The sequence below is a fragment of the Geotrypetes seraphini genome, chromosome 7, assembly GCF_902459505.1.
Source record: "Geotrypetes seraphini chromosome 7, aGeoSer1.1, whole genome shotgun sequence".
Classification (NCBI taxonomy): domain Eukaryota; kingdom Metazoa; phylum Chordata; class Amphibia; order Gymnophiona; family Dermophiidae; genus Geotrypetes; species Geotrypetes seraphini.
In genome coordinates, this window is record NC_047090.1 from 170,745,931 (window position 1) to 170,766,106 (window position 20,176).

At 44.5% G+C, this 20,176-nt stretch overlaps 1 protein-coding gene across 2 annotated transcripts in view; it reads left to right on the plus strand.

Moving 5' to 3' along the window:
• Positions 1-4,331: 4,331 nt before the first annotated feature.
• The window catches only part of LOC117363385, a 468,971-nt gene continuing 453,126 nt past the window's right edge, over positions 4,332-20,176 (plus strand). For both annotated transcript variants that reach the window (XM_033950994.1, XM_033950995.1), the window contains exon 1: positions 4,332-4,442. The gene's annotated coding sequence lies outside the window, so the exon portion shown is untranslated. The remainder of the gene's footprint in view (positions 4,443-20,176) is intronic.

Below are 20,176 nucleotides of genomic sequence, written 5' to 3' on the forward strand. Positions count from 1 at the left end.
CAGCTGCCGTACAGTGTCAACAAGCAGGCATGCCCCGGAACCATTCATTCTACTTCCGGGTCAGGCCTGCTTATTGACGCTGTGCAGCAGCTGCCCCAAAGATTTAAAATACAACGCCAGGAGAAAGTAGGGGGTGGAGTCGGGAGCTGGTGATGGGCCATGCCACAGGATTCCGCTGGGACTACAGCGGAATTTCTGGACCCCGCCCCCTCCCCTAAAAACAAATAGCATTTCGCTGCCTATGCCTGCACAGAATATATAAACTACATTGGTTGTACCACAGAAAGTAGATCAAATCTATGGCCCTTCTGAAATAGGAACTAAATACTTACGAGAGGCAGCTCCTAATTGGTGATGCCCGACTTTAGTACAGGAAGAGGTGGTCAGAGCATACCACGAGTGATTTCCTTCACTTGCCGGTGCTCCGGCTGCCCTTGCCTGCCTCCCCGGCTGCCCTCTCCTGTCTCTCCCGCTAAAAACCGTATTCGCGTTTTTTCCAACATTCGCGGGGGTTCCTGGAACAAAATATGAATTTATTCAGGTGCTCAAGCATTTTTCCCTGTCTGTCAAGTTTCAAGTTTATTAAAATTTTGATTAATCGCTTAATCTTGCTTCAAAGCGATGTAAAAGCGATGTAAAAGAAAATATTTAAATTACAACTTTAGAATAAAATTGCATTTTTAAAATTAACAATAAAACAATAATTAATATATAATCATTAAATAAAAAAATAAATAAAATGCAATTTAACAAACATGAATGAAGGGAAAAAGGGGAAATGAAATACAATTTATAATAGAAAAGAAGGTAGGGAAAAACATAAGGATGGGAGTTCAAAGAATTGTCAAAAACAGCATTATTGAATTCAAGGGAAGAACTTGTTAGTCAAAAGCATCTTTAAATAGGAATGTTTTTAAATTAATCTTAAATTTCTCAAATTCCTGGTGGACTTACAATCTATCTAATATACCTGGGGCAATGGGGGTATTAAGTGACTTGCCCAGGGTCAGCAGCGTGGGTTTGAACCCACAACCTCAGGGTGCTGAGGCTGTAGCTTTAGCAATGCAGAAAAGTGTGCTAGGCTTTGTTCTCTAGTTGGTTCAGCTTTGGTGTACAATTTTGTAGGTGTACAATATGAAAATGAGTTTTGTACCTGTGGACAAAGCTTTGTGTAGACATCACTGCACAGCACATTTAAATCCTTGCTAATGAATCTTATTAGGTAGTCAGTGCAGATGCAGAGAAGTGCAAAGAAGATTTAAAGGCTGAGCTCAATGTCAGGGCTTTAATGCAAGGTCTGAGGAGGCTAAAAGTTTAGCTTGTTCATGCCTTCTGGTTCTCTACTGTGAGCGTACAGACCCACAACTTTTTTCTGGGTTCCAAACAGGGTTTAAAAAAAAATAGATAGAGAACTGAGGGGGGCGTGCGCTGGAATACAAAGTGCTAGATTTGAGAACTGCATGTGGACACAAGTCTGAGCACAAAAAATTGTACTGACAGCCAGAGCTGCAGGCGTATACTGTACATGTGCTGCAATAGTATTCTAACTCGTCAATTCTTTTTTATACTATCTTTCATCTTATCTTCAACCAGAGACCTCAGAAACACCACTCCTCCGCCCCATACATTCAGTCTTTTTGCAGGGAGATTTATGTGTTAAATCTTCATAGGTCAAGGTTAGAAACATAGAAGATGACGGCAGATAAGGGCCATAGCCCATCAGGTCTGCTCACTCTACTGACCCACCCCCAAGTCTACTATCCTAGGGATCCCACTCCTTGGCTTAACTCTCTAAGCCTAAGGGATCCCACATGGGCATCCCATTTGCTCGTAAATTCTTGCACGCTGTTTGCCTCAATTACCTGCAAAGGGAGCTCGTTCCAAGGATAAACCACTCTCTCGGTGAAGAAATATTTCCTGGTGTCGCCATGAAATTTCCCGCCCCTGAGTTTGAGCGGATGCCCTCTTGTGGCTGAGGGTTGAGAATTCTATGAATGTATTCTAACTATTCCCTACCCCTGACCTAGGACACCAACACCAGCCATTGACCTATTGCAGGGGTAGGCAATTCCGGTCCTTGAGAGCCAGAGCCAGGTCAGGTTTTCAGGATATCCACAATAAATATGCATGAGATAGATTTGCATCTCAAGGAGGCAGTGCATGTAAATCCATCTCATACATATTCATTGTGGATATCCTGAAAACCTGACCTGGCTCCGCTCGCGAGGACCAGAATTGCCTACCCCCGACCTATTGCAACTGAGCACACCTAAATGTTTGCATAACAGCTTATTTAGAAGCACCTTATGTGTCATTTCAGTATTTGCTCTAAGTGTGCCCCATTGTGGCATCTACTTAGTGCCAAATTATAGATGTGCCACTTATATAAATATAACAACCAGCACTTAATACCAGGAGACTTCCTATCGCAGTACTCTTTGATGAAAGGCTTGGGGGGGGGGGGCAATTACGACCCCCCCATCCTCTGTGTGTGTGTGTGGGGGGGGGGGATTCCTGCTACTCTCTCTCTCAGCAGCCTAGCTCAGGACAGAAAGAGGGAGGTGTATGGTAGCAAGAACCACATGCTTGAAGGACAAGGTATTTCTCAATACATGAAGAGAATACGTTTGTAAATGCACTTTCTTGAGGATATGCCCAATGAAACGTATGAAGATGTGCAGGAAAGGATGGATGTGGCTGATTCACACACTAGTCAGCAGTATCAGTCCCCATGGAGGAAGATATTTGGTTGCTCTCCTTCAGCTTATTTGAGTGGAGTGGCCCCAGCTGAAAAACCATAGAAGATCACTGTTCTTCTATTGGGACATACAGTTTGGAGAATGTCTCTGGCTGGGGTGTGATAGACTATGTCCCCACACAGAAACTACATGTTAGCAGAATGCCTTCATAACAGAAGCAAAACCACGGAATAAGTGACTGCCAGACTGGAAATACTAACTGCAAAGCCCAGAAGTGCTGTGCCTACAACACTGGAGAAAGGGCCCCCTGAGAGAAACAGAGAACCTTGTTCAAAATACTAAAGGGTTCCTTTGACTAAGGTGCGCATGCACAAAATTACCACGCGGTACGCTTCTAGAATAACGCCAGCTCAATGCTGGTGTTAAGGTTTACCTCAGGGGTGTCCAACCCTGGGCCGCAATTGGCCGAAAAAAAAAAATGTTTCTGGGGCCGCGCAAACGCTGCAGCAAGACAGAAGAGGGAGCCGGCAAGACGGTAAACACCCGGGGGCAGCAGAGGAAAATCAGGGCTGTGGAGTCGGAGTCGAGGAGTCGGAGGAAATTTCGGGTACCTGGAGTCGGAGTCAGAAGTACAAAAAACTGAGGAGTCGGGGTCGGAACATTTATCTACCGACTCCATTTTTGAACTTGGCATACCAATCACGAGCGATTCTTTCAGCTATAGCACCCACTATATACACAGCACAAATGTTGCGAGCAGCTTCTGCGGCCTTAGAACCTTGATTAAAAGCAAAAAGAAGTTGGTGTCGAAAATGCTCATTTCTCTCAACTTGACATTCCATTTTAACGATCTGAAAATGAACCAGTGCTGTGGAGTCGGAGGAAATTTCGGGTACCTGGAGTCGGAACATTTATCTACCAACTCCATTTTTGAACTTGGCATACCAATCACGAGCGATTCTTTCAGCTAGAGCACCCACTATATACACAGCACAAATGTTGCGAGCAGCTTCTGCGGCCTTAGAACCTTGATTAAAAGCAAAAAGAAGGTGGTGTCGAAAATGCTCATTTCTCTCAACTTGACATTCCATTTTAACGATCTGAAAATTAACCAGTGCTGTGGAGTCGGAGTCGGAGGAAATTTCGGGTACGAGGAGTCGGAACATTTATGTACCGACTCCACAGCCCTGAGGAAAACACTGCATCGCCCTCGACAGGGGCCACACAAGGGCCACACAACATACTTCATGGGGCCACAAGTTGGACACCCCCGGTCTAGCGCGTGTGGCAATATAGCGTGCGCTATTCCGCATGTTAAGGCCCTAAAGCACCTTAGTAAAAGGAGCCCAAAGAAATCTACAGTACTTTCCAAAGCTGAGAAAATCCCAAACTGCCACATATGAGCAAAAAACCCAACAGCAACCGAGAAAGAGCATTGCAGTTCCCACTCCAGCAGCTAAATATGTCTACGGTGTCCTGCCAGCAGTCCAAGTCAGTCAAAAATACAATTTTCTTTTTTTTTTTCACCCAGCTTCAATTATTGCTTTGCCAACAACTGTTCGGCCCCTAAAGTTTCGGGTGTCGTTGGGTGGCTTCGGGGGCCGGATTTCAGGGGCGCCTGTCACTAAGGAGGAGGGCGGGAGGCGGGGACGAGCCGGGCCGCCTCCTCCGTTAACTTCGATCCTCGGCGTCCTAATCCCCCGAGCTCGAGAGGGGGAGCGAGAGAGGCCAGCGCCGGATCCGGTAAGTGGACCCCCCCCCCCCGGCTGCCGGGGGAGAGCCAGCCTCGACCGCCGCGGACGGGTGTCGCGTCTCCTCCAGGCGGCTGCTTGCCCTGGAGCATCCTTGGGGGGCAGGGCTCGAAGAAGCCAGTGCGAAGCCGAAAAAGTGCGAGGAAGCCGAAATAGCATGGCTAGATGGGGGGGGGGGGGAGATACACTGCAGCAAGGAAAGTGAAAGCGATCCCCCCCCTTAAGGAAAACCTTTCGCAGTTGTGTTTTGCAAATTTTCCAAGCTGGTTTATAGACGATTTATACTGTAGCGCCGGAGCTCGGGAGGAGGAGAGTGTCAGATCGTGTAGCGGGTATTTATATCTAGCAGCAGAGGGAAGGAATGGTCAGCTCTAGGGGGTGGGGGGTTGAGGTAAGGACTCGAAAAAGAAATCCTTGGTTCTGTGGGTGAAGGGCGCATCGCTGCTTTTGAGGGGAGAGGGCGGGAATTTTGAGTGTTCTGTGGGGGGGGGGGGGGATAGAGGCAGTTTCGGTTCTGTGATGAGGTGGGGGGGGGGCTCTCAAGTTCTGGGGATACTGGTGAATCTGCATGCTGAGAGTAGAGGGGATCTCCCGGGTCTAGAGGTAGAGGTTCCGGGTGGCCCCTTTTTTTTTTTTTTTTTCACAGGACATGTGGGGTGTTGTTTTTTTTTTTTTTTTTCTTTTCGAGTTGCATGTTTGCGATTCCGCTGTCGTTGTGACGTACGCGTGGGGGGGCCGCGCGCACCAATCCGAGCGCTTGGGGGTGACTTAGCAACGTTCCAGAATGGTCGGGCCCGGGAGGAAGGCGCGTGATAAAAAAAAGAGCGCGTCCGGCAAGACGACTTTGCTGAGCTCAAGGCCAGCGCTTGACTGGCAATACGGAGGGTTCAGAATTTGCCCTTAATGGCATCCAGTGGGGGGGGGGGGGGGAGTGATTGTACTGATCCTTTTTATTTACTGTAGGCGGGACATTGTGTGCAAATGAGATTGCAGAAGCCACAATTTTTGGAAGTTCATTTCCACAGTTTATAAAAACTAGAAATAGATATTCATAAATAAGAACAGCCTTTCCCTCCGACAAAAAGAATATATAAGCACACGGTGTCCTATCTTTCAGAAGTTGTTTTGGAAGATGACTACGCAGGATGTAGTTTTTTTTTTTTAACTTATTGTTTTTTTAAGCACATTATTTTTAATACTTGCATTTCTCCCTCTTTTTTTTTTTTTATAACAATTCCACCCTTGTAACTTCCTGTGACACACCTTGAGTCCTGTTGATCGGACACAAGCTTATGTACAAATTGCATTTCTGCAGACAACCCTGAGGCAATTCCTCCAGTGCATTAGTTGAATATTTCTTTGCTTGCTTTGACATCTGGCTCTGGCAAATACATTCCTCCTCGTTAAAAGCGTGTTGTCTAGTGCTGGATGATACACAGGTGCAGGTTTAGGATGTGATTACAGGCGGACTGGGATTTCTTAATGCAGGTGAATCATTGAAGGTGCTTCCCCAAGAACCAATCAGAGGCAGTTCTTCTGGAGTGTTTCCAAAATTAGTCACCCTTTACCTGGCAAATGAAAAAAAAAAAAATGCATACAAACCATTTACTAGTAAATGGCATACTCAGAAAGCATTGACATACTTTGGCATTATAAATAAAAACTTGAAATATTTACACAGAAATCTTCGTGTTGATCCAGACTGGGCTGGAATTTTTACATGCTGCATGTTTTTTATTTTATTTAATTATTTAGATTTTATTAACCACCCTTTTTATGAAGAGATTCACCCAAAGCTTTTTACAATGCATTGAATAGTAATTAGATGCTCTTAAGTCATTTCCCTATCTGTCCCTCACAGTCTACCTGGGCAATGGGGGGATTAAGGGCCACATTTTATAAATAGTACCTAAATTGGCAGGCACCTTGAACAAAGGCACCAGTCGTGTGTCAATCACAGGCACTGTTTACAGAATCATGTCTAACGGCGCCTATCACAAAACTTAGGCCAAGTAATGTAGGCCAAGGTTTTGAGAATCACGCCTATCTCCACCCCCAAACACACCCAATTAGAATCGGAGGGGCGCCTATTGACCAATTAAACGTTTTTTCCAATTATGAGTTTGTTAAAGCCTGTTTAGGTAATTAATATAAGCCACAATTTAGGAGCCTCTTACAGAATCTGGCCCTAAGTGACTTGGCTGCCTGAGAGTCACAAGGAGCAGGCTGGGATCAATTTCACAATCTCAGGGTGCTGAGCAGTGGCGCAGCCAGCGAGCCAATTTTGGACGGGCCTGAGCCCAAAGTGGGTGGGCATATTTCTCTCTTTCCCTCCCCGCCCCCTCCCCAGCCCATGCAGCCTCTCTTTCTCTTCAGGTCATCGGCAGCAGTTCCTACACGCTGCCAGCGGCTGACCCGGAAGCCTTCCCTCTGATGCAAAACACAAATGCGTCAGAGGGCTTCTGGGTCAGTCACCGGCAGCATGTAGGAACCGCGGTGACCTGTTAAATGCACGGGGGACAATTGAGCAGTGACAATTGTGCCCTGACATTTGCACGCACGGACAAATGTACGCAGCAGCGGTGACCGCCCTGAACTTTTTTGAGGAGGGGGTTGGGGGAACCCCCCACTACACTCAAAATATTCACTTTCAATCTAGTGTTAAGGTTAGGTTTACGGGGAGGGGGGGTTTAACCCTTTTAGGGGTTAGGGTTAGTGTTAGGTTTATGGAGGCCCTGATTTGCTCATACTCCTCAGGCCCCGTCCTTGGCATCTCTGTGCCAGCAGCTAAAACAGAGCTGCAAAGTTACCCATTCCAGGAGGGAGACATTTTGGCCAGTCCTGGATTTCTGTCAACCTCATCCTGGTGCATTATGGGACCTACATCATTGATTTCAATGGATAGAAAGGTGGACCAGAAATACTCCACTGCTTTGAGATGTAAGTTTAAAACCAGGACCAGCCAAGAAGTCTCCCTCCTGGAATGGTAACAGCAGCTCTGCTGAAACAATAAAATACAGAACTTGCTGGAGTGAGGACCAGCCGCAGGAATGAATTAGGAGAGCTAGAAATATTGATCAGCCAATAAGCTGCAGGTGGTAGCTCTGTATTGGACTACGTGAAGAACTTAATATAGCTCAATTGCCTTTACTGGGGTCATGGCAGAATGAGCTAGAGACGGTGGCGCTGGAATAGACAGCAAAATTACACTTTGGCGGTGAGGGGTGTTTGTTTTCAGATCTGTAAAACACCACAATGAAAGGGATTAGGGGTGGAGACGTGCAGGTGGAGGAGTGAGAAAACCAGCAGCCCAAACAGAATTTACAACTCCATAAAGCTTTAAAAACACCCACCACACCACCCTTGCAGTATAGCCTATAATCTCTGTGTACGTTTGGGCTATCCTGTCCCTAGCTCATTCTTCACTGGCCTCGTAAAGGAAGCGTAGCTTTCCAAAGCTAGTAAAATATATTGAGTTAGTACGTGTGTGTAATGCAGCACTGTACAGATGCTTGGTCCAGCAAGCTTATAGTTTAATGAAAACAGATCAGATAAATAAGTGTTTGAGGAGAGGAGGGACCAGATTTAAAGTCTGAAAAGTAGCAGACTTTTAATTCAAGAAGGGGCGCTTTAGCTAGGTGGGTTAAGTCCCCAGGACAGATAGGGAAAAATGCTTGAGTACCTGAATTATTTGTGATCCGCATAGAATTGTAGGATATGCTGAATATAAATAAAATAAGTCTGCAAGAAGTTGTTTTAGTTGATTGGTTTACTCCATTAAGATCGTTCATTAGTGCCTTTTAAATATGTAGGTGGAGAATATACTCGAATATAAACCGAGATTTTTGGGCCAAAAAAATGGGGGTCTCAGTTTATATTTGGGACAGCATTGACCCCCCCCCCCCCCCGAACCTCTTGCAGGCCTCTGCTAGACCTGCCGTGAGACCTGGTGGGCCAGGACAAGAGGGATCCCTTCTGTCTCCTCTCCTGACTGACTCTACTAACTTTTACCTCCCTCCCCCTCCCCTGTGTACCTTTTAAATCCCTGGTGGTTCAGTGGTGGGCCCCTGTCCCAGCCAATTCTAAGAATTTTTACTTACCTCCCGCCTCCCCATGTACATGTAGAATCCCTGGTGGTCCAGCAGTGAACCACAGCAGGAGCGACCTTCCTTCGCTCCTGCCCATGCAGAGCCGCTAGCTGATTGGCTGCCCTGAGCTCGCAGTGAGGGAGCTGGATGCAGAGCCTGGCAAAGCAGGGAGGGAGGGGAACAGGGTGCACAGCCTGGCATGGCATTGCACTTGAATATACATATATATTTTTTTATTTATTTATTTGTTACAATTACATAACAAAAATACAAGAATATCTACTTCAAACATGACATACAAATGCTCAAAAAAGTCCAAGGCAATAATTGTCAATGATCAAGTCCACAGAAATGCCAGAGCTTAAAAAAGAAAGCAATTGAATATTAAACACCCCCCCCCCCCCCCGGTTTATATTCAAGTCAACCTTTTTTCCTCTTTTTTTTGTGGGGGGGGAAAGGTTACTTCGGTTTATATTCGTGTCACAGTATATTTGAGTATATACAGTAACAGCTTTTAGTGTTGGGCGATAACTTTCTGTCAGGGGAGGATTCTGTGAAGGATCAGGTGGACCCAAGTGATGTGTCAGGAGTTCCCAAACTTGTCCTGGGGGGAAACCCAGCCAGTCAGGTTTCCAGGACATCCACAATGAATATGCTTGAACCTGGATTTGTATACCAAGGAGGCAATGTATATTCAGTGTGTATATCCTGAAAACTGGCTGGGATTCCTCCAGATACAGAACAATGAAGAAGGAAAAGACCTTATCAAGTTTCAAGTTTCTTAGGATTTTATATACCGCCTATCAAGGTTATCTAAGCGGTTTTTACAATCAGGTACTCAAGCATTTTCCCTCTCTGTCCCGGTGGGCTCACAATCTATCTAACGTATGTAGAAACTGAAGAATAGTGAGGAAATATGGTGACGGGGCAAAAGCGCGCGAGACTTCGGCGTGCCGACATTGCAGTGCAGACAATTAGACGCAAGACCCCCAGCGTGCCGTCTAAAAAGTTACTTTTAAAGAGCTACGACGGGGGGTGTGGTGGGGGAACCCCCCCACACTTTACTTCATACTCTTCAGAATTTACTTTATACTCTTCGTGCTGCCGTTAGGGGGGGTGCGGGCAGTGCAACCCCCCCACATTATAGAGAAAACTTAACTTTTTTCCTAAAAAATCAAGAAAAAGTTAAGTTTACTCTATAATGGAGGGTTCCAACCCCCCCCCAACGGCAGCGTGAAGAGTATGAAGTAAATTGGGGGGGGTTCCCCATTCACACCCTGTGTCGGAGCTCTTTAAAAGTCACTTTTTAGGCAGCGTGCTGGGGTCTTGCGCTGATTTGTCTGTGCTGCAATGTCAGTGCGCCGAAGCCCCGGTGCGAATGACTATGAACTGGAAATAGAGTCCAAAACAAGTCATTTTGGTTTTTGTTTTTTTTTGAATGTTTGCTTTTCTTTTATTAAGTAAATATTGCATAAGGACACAATAGAGGAGCTTTCTGCAGTTGAGTTACACAGGCAGCAGTGTTAATTATTTTACCTCATTTTAATTAATTAGTCCAATTTTTAAATGCATAAAACAACAAACAACCCCCCCCCCCCCACAAAAAAAAAGCCAAACCAAACAAGTGCTGAGCACGGTCAGCATAGACACTGATACGAAGCTTACCATCTTTATGTTAGCGGTTTTAATTACAAGCAGAGATGTACCACATATAACTGCTTGACAATAACTTTGGACTGAGGGCTCCTTTTACAAAGGTGCATTAGGGCCTTAACGCGCGGAATAGTGCGCGCTAAAATGCCCAGCGCGCTAACCGCTACCGCCTCCTCTTGAGCAGGCGGTAGATTTTCGGCTAGTGTGCGCTAAAAACGCTAGCGCACCTTTGTAAAAGGAGCCCTGAGTGACTCCTGACACAGCTGCGTCAAGTCCAATTCTTCATGTCGGGAACGTATGTAGTGAAGTGTAAGTTCCTTGTCTTTCTCACAGATATCAATGAACTTTTTTTAAGGACGTACAGTTCTTTTGCCGTTTTCGTTTTGGATGGCATTTCATCACTATTCTGTTCGTGGGGTTCCCTCAGGTTTGGGACTCACTGTCTCACTCACCAGGTGATACTGCTCTTAAGAGGATCAGGATCGTTATTCTGCTTCTTTGTTTTACAGAGGACCTGTATTTGCTCAGGCAAGCAGGGCGCAAGCTGGAAAAGGATCGGGTTGTACGAAGATAGGAGAACTTATCATTTATATCTAAATATCTGTAATGTGGGCCAGGCAGGAGAAGAAGGCATTCTTTGTAAAGAAAATGAGATTGTCTCCTAGTAAACCAAGAGAGTTATTTAGGACTAGTCTGTTGTGAGCCGCCTATAACTTTTTCGGTATGGTGGTATATAAGAATAAAATTATTATTATTATTAACAGGTGCTAGAATAGATGTCTGTCTGTCTGTCTGTCTTTCTGTCTGTCTGTCTGTCTTTCTTTCTTTCTGTCTCTCTCCTTGGCCGCTGTTTGTCTTTCTTTCTTTCTGTCTCTCTCTCTCTCTTTGGCCGCTGGCTGTCTTTCTGTCTGTCATTCTTTCTGTATGTGTCTCTCCCTGGCCCCCTGTCTGTCTGTTTTTCTTTCTCTTGCTCTCTCCTTGGTTATTGTCTGTCTGTCTTTCTTTCTTTCTGTCTCTCTCTCTCCCTGGCCCCCTGCCTGCCTATCTCTCTCTGTTGCGCCATGCCTGCATGTCTCTCCGTGGCCCCCTTCTGTCTCCCTCCCTGCGCAAACGAAGATTGCTGCCTGCCGCTCAGCACACCCCTCCCCCCAAAGCAGCCCCCTTTCCCTCTCCCCCTCCACTTCCCTGTGCAGCAGGAGCAGCCGGACGCCTCACAGCACCCTGTCCGCTTCACTGAAGGACACCCTCCTGCGGTTGCTCTCGGCACCGCTCCAACCGCCGCATGCACCGCAAGCCGCCGCACACACGGCAAATCGAACACAGCCACGGAGTCACAAATCATGGTGGCAGGGATCACGGAATCGTAAGTACGCATGCGCGGGTAAGGGTTTTATTATAGAAGATTGTAAAGAGGCTACTACGGCAGGATGATGAAGGGAAACTATGTGCCCTTAATGTATTAAGGCTGATACATTTGTTGTATTTTCTGGAGATAAAGTGAAAGTAACTGAGGCAGTGAGTAGAGTCTGGTCCAGAGTTTGTGATCAGGGTCCACACCTCCACAATAGTTGTCATTCTTGTGACGCTGTGACCCAAAGACAGGTTGGACAACTTCAAACAAACAAAAAAGTCTCAGGTGCTCTTAGTGAACCCATAATTGCTTTCCTAGTTGCATAATCTGTGATTTTTTTTTTGCTAGTAGGTTGGACTGTTAATGTTTCTTTGTAGGAAGGATTCTTTTTTTTTTCAGCTCAGAGAAAAGAAGCTATTGTAAGGCATGTTCTGAAGGACAGTGATTTAAGATCTATTAGTGCGACAGAATTGCAGGCAGATTTCCAAGCTGGCATTCCTTGAGAATTTGGTTGAGCAAGCGGGAGCATTACAGTTAGGTGAGATTTTAAAAATGAGACAGCTTTGTTGTCTATTAGAGAATGACACGGGGACAAATTTTTCCCCGCGGGAACTCATTTTCCTGTCCTATCCCCGCCCGAGTTCTTTTCCTGTCCCTGCCCCATTCCTGCAAGCTCCGTCCTCATCTGCACAAGCCTCAACCACTTTAAAATCATAAGTAGTAACATTCTAGAGCTCAGATTGTGATGTCATAATGCCTCATTCCACCAATGCCTAAGCTCCGTCCTCATCTGCACAAGCCTCTGCGTTAACTGCCCCGAAGCTCTAGGATTTAAAGGGCTTTGGGGCTTTTGCCTAGCGGCTTTGTAAAAGGGGGTTGGGGGGAATTTGGTAATGATTCCATTACACATGTTGCCGTCTTTCGGCACTGTGAACCGTGATTGCCTGATTAAAGGGCCTTAACGTTGAAAGCAATATTTTAAAATAGCCTAGTTCATTTTTGACTGGCAGTTTAGAGGGACATAATCCAAAGAAACGTCTTAAGTCCGTTTTGGGCCTTAGTCGCCAGTCGCCCAAAGTCAGCAGCATTTAAAGTCCATTCTTGAAAAATGCGTCCCCAATTTTTTTTTTTTTTTTTTTTCCGAGAATCGTCTAATTGTACGTCCAGCCGTTTCATTGGCCAGACCGCTAAGTCGTCTAACTTTATACCCTGTTCTCGTCCAAAAAATTGTCCAAGTCAAAAACGCCTAGAACAAGACCTTTTGGACTTGGGAGGGGTCAGCAAAGTGAAGGACTGGACACCCAGACATGGCAACAGAGCAGTGGGGCACCTTACAGGGCACAGCTGCGAACTTCACAAAAAGGGTGCCACATAAACATCTCACCACAACTCCCTTATAAGGTCATGGTGAGCCCCTCCAAAACCTACTAGACCCACCTGTCTACAACCCCAATAGCCCTTAAGGCTGCAGGTAGCAACTATATGGCAGTACAGTAGGGTTGGGGAGTTTTGGTGAGTGCACATGTTTCGCCATGAATGCAGTGCTTAGAGTGGCTTATGGGCCTGGGTCCTCCTCTATGGTTCACTAGCCCACCCTCCAGACTACTTAAGCCACCTCTGTTCAGCTCTGTTCAGTTTTTATTACGATTTTATGGCAGGGGGGGGGGGTATATCAGTGATCACTGGTCACTGGTTGAGTGTGTGGGGTCTGTACTTTCTCTCTACAGTGGTTATCTGGTCATTTTGGATACCTTCTGGGCACTTAGACCTGGTTTTAAATTGCCTAAGTTGCTACGTATAGTTCCGTCTAGGCAGCTTTGTTAAACTTTCGGTTATACTTGCAGTACGACTAAGGAGTAGCAACATTCCATGTCTTAATTCAAGAAAGCGTGGGGTAGGCGCATGGTTTAGGCACATGGGATCTCTTAAGAGAGAGGAAGAGATAATGGTTACTGCGGATGGGCAGACTGGATGGGCCATTTGGCCTTTATTTACCATCCATGTTTCTATCTGAATCTGTATTTAAAATCCATTGCAGATGTTTTTGAAAACCACTCTGAATTGACTCCCCAGTCATTACATTACATTACATTAGAGATTTCTATTCTGCCATTACCTTGCAGTTCAAGGCGGATTACAAAAGAGTTATAAAAGGTGGGTTACAATATTGGATCATTGGTAAATTCAAGAGAAGTTGAGAAGGCGAATTACAAAAAGAGATATAGGATGGGCGCGATGGAATGATTGTGGGTGAGACGCTCTTGGAATAGTTCCTCTACTTTACCTTTTTGCAAAGTGCCGAAGAGAAGGGGTAGAAGCGCAGTTGGAGCCTCGCGGCGTTCAGATACCCCTCCTACGGTAACCATAGACGAATTTCTGAGGCGCTTACAACAGGACCCAGCCTTGTCGGGGATTCGCCCGCTGGAAGTTCCGGCAACGAGTGAGGCGGCAGTGAACTTCCCTGGGCTTGAGTCGACGCTGAGCCCCGACGTAAGATCCCCGCCTCCACTGCCCCAGAGAGCCAGCTCACCGAGGGACGACAGTCTAACCGAAGTGGTGGACTCTCTACCCCGGGAGGCTATTCTGAGCTTGGCCCCGGAAGTCCTTAATCCTGAGGCAGAAAACAGCGGTGGAGCAGTCAGAAGAACAAGGCAGAGGAGAGACAAGCCCTGAGACTGGAGGAATTCAATCAATACAATCAGGTATATTTGCTTCAATAAAACCTACTAATGTCACCCTGGATTCAATTTGGGACCTAGTTGCAAGCTCGGGACAGACTTTATCTCCACAAATATTAGAATTGGAAAAGAAAGTTTTGGAACAAAAGGAAGAATTTAAAGTTGTGAAAGAAGATACTTCTCTACTGAAAACTAAAGTGGATTCAATTGAGAAGGAACTATTAGAAGTAAAACAGGTACAGGGTACTTTAATCAGAGATAATACCAATTTAAGAAGGAAAGTTGAAAGTTTAGAAAATACTTCTCGTTTAAATAATCTCAGAATTTTGAATTTTCCTAAAACTTCAACGATATCTGCAAAAGAAATGTTGAAAAAATATTTAATTGAAATATTAAATATTCCTGAAGATATGCTTCCTCCTTTCCTACAAGTATTTTATTTGCCGACTAAAATAAAAGAAGAATCTTCTCCGTTGGAACAAAATCAGAATTCTCAAATAGATGTAACAACAATTTTGGAAACATCTCTTAAGGAAATAGTAAAACCTGCTACTCTTTTACTTACGGTGGTATTAACACCTGATAAAAATTGGTTACTGAAATTGTTTTTCAAAAATAGAGACAAAGAATTTCTTGGTCATAAGATATAGATGTTCCCAGATGTGACAAAGGAAACCCAAAAACGTAGACGCTAGTTTTTGCTTCTTAAACCAGGGGTGGCAGCAGTGGGGGGAGTTTTCTTTTTACGATATCCATGTAAATGTATTGTAAAATATAGATCCAATACATATATATTCTTTGAACCATCTCAGTTAACAGGTTTTCTCACCATGAAACGCCTTGAAGGGGGTCCAATAACATCAAGTTAAATTTAATAGTTAATCCTGTAACCACAGTCAGAAAATTGCTATCTTATTGTTTAATTGGATGATTCCATTTTCCTCTTTTCACTCATTAATATTCTTGGATCTATAATAATGGACTAAAGATTGATTAAGAAAACTATTTTCTTTGTATTATATATTCATTTATTATATATTGTAATGTCTTTCTCAATATTCTGAACAAGAAGTTTTTTCTTGATTGTTTTTGTGTTAAATATAAATAAAGAATAAAAAAAACAACAACAAAAAAAACAACAAAAAGAGATATAAAAGAGATATAAATGGTGGGATACAGTAGATCATTGGTGAATTCAAGAGAAATTGAGAAGAACTGGTAGTATCTGTGGGGCGGGGTGAAGGCAGGAGGATGGTGGGTAATTGATATGTTAAGAGTGATTCAGTGATTTCTTGAAGAGTATCGTTTTTATTTCTTTTCTGAAGATCATTAGTAGCGGTATCGAGCTTCCAATAACGATTAAGATTCTATAAAAGGCACATGTCATGGGGCGCCCTTTATAGAATGCATGGATCTTTCTGGTGCCTGACTTTCAGCGCCATTCACTGAACCCAGCCCATAATGCTGCTACTGGATAGCTTTGTTGGAAAAAAATACTTTGGCATTCGGTGCAGTGCCAAACAGCTGATTGCTTTGTGATTATCATTTTCCTGTTGCTTAAGGTTGGAAAATCATAGTTGTTCTGTGCAGGATACCTCAGTGAGCTTAGAAGCCCTACTCCCTCTCTTCCTGTACATTAACAACACCGCCCCTTGAGCCCTCTAAAGTTTCATACGACTAAGCAAGCCTTTGAGCTGCCGCCTGCATTTCTTTTACTCATTAGCCCCCACCTAGCCTTACCACTGTACTAATTCTGCCATGAGTTTCACTCCCTGTTTTTATAAGCTTCTACTACCTCTGCCAGCTAAAATCCATACGTGCATACTTCTCAGAATCCAAATTCGCCCAGCTACTTTACGCTTTGGTACTATCCCGCTTAGACTATTGAGGTTGGCTCTGAGGCACTGTGCAATGATGACATCACAATCTCAGCTCTGGAATGTTGCTTTCATTGGGGTTCCGGAATCTTGCTATTCTTTGAGATGCTGGAATGTTGCTACTCTTTGGGTTTTGGCCAGGTACTGGTGACCTGGATTGGCCACCGTGAGAACGGGCTACTGGGCTTGATGGACCATTGGTCTGAGCTAGTATGGCTGTTCTTATCCTCTTACGTGTGCCAAGTAAGGACAATCAAGCTATTGAACATCCCTGATGAGGTTGGCTCTGAGGCATTCTGGTCGAATGAAGCATTATGACATCACAATCTCAGCTCTGGAATGTTGCTCTCATTGGAGTTCCGGAATCTTGCTATTCTTTGAGATGCTGGAATTTTGCTACTCTTTGGGTTTTGGCCAGGTACTAGTGACCTGGATTGGCCACCTTGAGAACGGGCTACTGGGCTGGATGGACCATTGTTCTGACCCAGTAAGGCTATTCTTATGTTCATATTGAAGTTTGTAAGATATATGACTATGTCTGTCATGTCCCCTCGTTACCGAATACAGTTCTCGAGCGCTCACCTTGTGTTCCCAGGCATTCATGTGTGGTGTGTAAGGGACAAAAAAAATGCTGCTTCTGTCCCTTTCCTACGTATTCTGCTTTATTGCAGCGTTTGGATGTTTGATTGTAGCTTTATGGTTGAATGTTTTATCAGTAAGATTTTTATTATTGCATTTAAATTTATATTGTGAAGGCTTTTGTTGTAAACTGCTTAGAATTTGTAGAATTGCGGTCTATAAGTGCATTAAGATGAATAAATAATTGAAATAAAACTTTGGCCCTTCAGTGCATGGTTAGAACCACCTCCAATCCTTGGTAAAAAAATGCTTTTTCAGTCTTCACATGCTGAGGAAAGTTAGATCCTGCTTCCATCAAAAACATTTTACCCTCTTTGTCCAATCCATCATCCTCTCCAGATTGGACTATTGCAACTCTATCTACTTAAGCCTAACTAAGAAAAACCTCCACAGACTCCAACGGATTCAGAATGCCGCGGCCAAGCTCATTTTCACTAAAAGTAAATTTGACCATGTCTCCCTGCTCCTGGCCAAGCTCCACTGGCTTCCGATAATCGCCAGGGTCCACTATAAATGCGCCTGTTTAACTTTCAAAATCCTATATGGTATCCTCCCTCCCTTTATCCCTCTTTCTTGGAATTCCTCAAACCCTAATACCACCAGATCCTCCCAGAAATTAAAACTATCCTTCCCCTCGCTAAAAGGCATTTCCCACACAGGAAAGCTAGGGACCTCCCTCCACTTCAAAATCACTGAGCTCTGGAACAACCTTACCTCCCCTCTTCGGAACTTGAGCTCTCTCCAAGTTTTCCGCAAACATCTGAAAACCTAGCTTTTCTCAAAAAAATGTAAGTCTCCCTCCAACTTAGGAATCAAGGAAACTCTTATATCTTGCCATCCCAAGTCCTGTAAATTTTCTTCCCACTTCTACCTCTAACCCTCTGTTGTAGTTCCTTCCTATTTCTCCTACTGTAAACCGCGTCGAGCTCTACGAACGTGGAGATGATGCGGTATACAAACCTAAGGATTAGATTAGATTAGATTAGATTAGATCCACAGCACTAAACTGAATCTGTGATTTCTAATTTCCTGCCTTCATTTAATGCTGACTGTCACATATTCATTCACATGAGCTGCAGACATGTGATGCCTCCTGAGATATTATGTACCTGTTGTAGGGCAAATATTTGCAGGCAGCTTAAAAGTCCACAAGTAAAACTGTTTTACATGTTCACTTTTGTTTGAAATTCACAAAGACGTTTTCATCGAAAGACTTGGCATGTTTAATTTCAAAAAAACCCCACATCCTGCTGCAGTTGTTGGTCGCAACTCGGTGAAGGCAGACGTGACCTCCCCAGACGATCTGGTTCTTCAGGAGAAGTTTAAGATGTAAGATTAGGGAAATTGGATTACGTGCTTATGCAGATGCTGCTTGAGCCCCATCTGGAACATGTCATTCTGGTGTCTGTAAGCTATGTCAAAAGGATTAAAGGGTGATCTGAGCTTAGACGTAGCCAGGTCCTCAGACATTGAAGCGTAGAACATCGTAGAGAAAAGGCAGAGCAAAACTTGTTCAGCTAAAGCCGGGGTGGCCCACCCTGGCCCTCAAGGACCGCGACCTAGTCGGGTTTTCAGAATTTCCCCATGCATGCACTGCCTCCATCACATACAGGTAGATCTCATGCATATTCGTTGGAGAAATCCTGAAAACCCAACTTTTGACATTTAAAACATGCAATGCAAATCTTCCGGAATTCCTAAACAGACTTTTTGATCCCTCATACCCAGGCTAGAACCCTGAGATCTAATGCCTAACACCTCTTACATATCCCGTCAATACGCCAGTTTAGCATGCAGCGATCGTCAATCTTTTCCATTATATCTCCCACGCTCCGAATGCTATGCCTGCAGATCTACGAGAAGAATCATCTTTTGGAACGATTTAAAACAAAATTAGAAAGATTTCTATTTAAAGACGCTTTTGACCTTTAAGATAACAGGCCACATTTACATTTTCTTCCCTTTATTGTGATTATTACTTACAGAAGGGTCCCATCCAATTGTTCGTCCCTTTATTGTCTCTCTTTTCTATAGGTTGTATGATTCTACCCCTCTTCCCTAGTGTACCAGTAAGTTACTGGAGGATAGCAAACGTCATACCAATATTCAAAAAAGGATCAAGAGGTGAACCAGGAAATTACAGACCTGTGAGCCTCACATCAGTTCCTGGGAAGATAATTGAAGCACTAATTAAAGACAACATTGTACAACACTTGGAAGATCACAACTTAATAAGGGCTAGTCAACACGGCTTTAGGAAAGGGAAGTCATGTCTGACAAATTTGCTTCAATTCTTCGAGAAGGTGAGCAAACAATTGGATAGTGGAGATCCAGTGGACATAGTTTACTTGGATTTCCAGAAAGTGTTCGACAAGGTTCCGCATGAAAGGCTTATGAGGAAACTACTGAGCCATGGAATAGGAGGAGAAGTGCACAGATGGATTGGCAAATGGCTAGAGAACAGAAGGCAAAGGGTGAGCATAAAAGGGCAATTCTCGGACTGGGAGAGAGTGACTAGCGGCGTGCCCCAGGGTTCGGTTCTTGGGCCTATTTTGTTTAATATTTTTATAAATGACCTTGAAGAGGAAACAACATGCAATATAACGAAGTTTGCAGATGATACAAAACTATGTCGGGTGGTTGGCTCTCTAGGGGACTGCGAGGATCTCCAGAAGGATCTAAACCAGCTGGAAACTTGGGCGAAAAAGTGACAGATGAGTTTTAACATAGACAAATGCAAGGTGATGCATCTAGGAAAGAAAAACAAAGAACATGAGTCTAAGATGTTGGGGGTGACATTAGCCAAATGCGAACAAGAAAGGGATTTGGGGGTACTGATAGAACCCTAAAGCCTTCAGCTCATTGTGCGGCGGCGGCGGCAAAGAAAGCAAACAGGATGTTGGGCATGATTAAGAAGGGGATCACGAGTAGATCGGAAGAGGTCATAATGCCACTTTACAGAGCAATGGTCAGACCTCACTTGGAATACTGTGTCCAACACTGGTCTCCATACCTTAAGAAGGATATAACTCTGCTGGAGAGGGTGCAGAGACGAGCCACGAAACTAGTCAAAGATATGGAGAATTTGAGCTACGAGGAACGTCTCAGAAAACTGGGACTGTTCGCCCTAGAGAAGAGAAGACTGCTAGGGGATTTGATAGAGACTTTTAAAATATTAAAAGGATTTGATAAAATAGACCAGGAAGCAGCATTGTTAACATTTTCGGAAGTCACACGGACACGGGGTCACAGCCTGAAACTGAGTGGCAGCAGGTTCAGGACAAACGTCAGGAAGTTCTGTTTCTCACAGCGAGTGGTTGGAGCTTGGAATGCTCTCCCGGAGGAGGTTGTGGCGGAGACTACTGTTCTGGGTTTCAAGTGCAAGTTGGATGCACATCTTCTTGAAAACCATATTGAGGGATACGGGAAATCCGGGTCTC